The sequence below is a fragment of the Plasmopara halstedii genome, assembly GCF_900000015.1.
Source record: "Plasmopara halstedii genome assembly, contig: Scaffold_672, whole genome shotgun sequence".
Taxonomy (NCBI): domain Eukaryota; phylum Oomycota; class Peronosporomycetes; order Peronosporales; family Peronosporaceae; genus Plasmopara; species Plasmopara halstedii.
Window position 1 is genome coordinate 262,108 of NW_020187589.1, and position 681 is coordinate 262,788.

A 681-nucleotide genomic window follows, 5' to 3' on the forward strand; every position below is an offset into this window, starting at 1 on the left:
TAGGAAATCCGTGTTGTCAGAAAATAGGACCCACGAACAGCGTTGTTGTACCAACTCCGTCGATGGTGTCTGGCACCGCCGCCAAATGAGCCATTTTGCTCAACCGATCGACGAATACCACGACGCCCGTGTTGCCCGCCGAATCTTTCGGCAGGCCAAACACAAAGTCCAAACTCATGGACTGCCAGCACCGAGAAGCTGACCAGCGGCGCATCCGCATTTGGAGAGGGTTTCACCCGTTGACACGTCTCACACGTACGCACATAGGTGCGTACGTGTGAGACGTGTCAACGGATCCATTTGTACAACTCTGTGAGTCACCAATAGTGGTGACTCACAGAGTTGTACGTTTACTCACGACCGAGATGACCACTGAGTGGCGTGTCGTGAGCCTCATAGAGGATGCAGTATTTCAAATCCTCACCATGAGGAACCGCAATTCGTGGTGTATCCGTTGAAGCGGTGCTATAATATAGCAAACCATTTATCAGCGAATATCGGTGCAATCGTGCACGCAGTCTTTGTAACAACTTTTTATCAGTGTTTCCGAACGCCTTCCCCCTAGAGCCCGTAGCAACGCTACACACATCTCATTACCCGCATACACGGCGCGGATCAAATCTGTCACAGACGACGTTACAGTTGTAACATGAGCAAGCTCGTAGTCTGGTCTGCGTGACA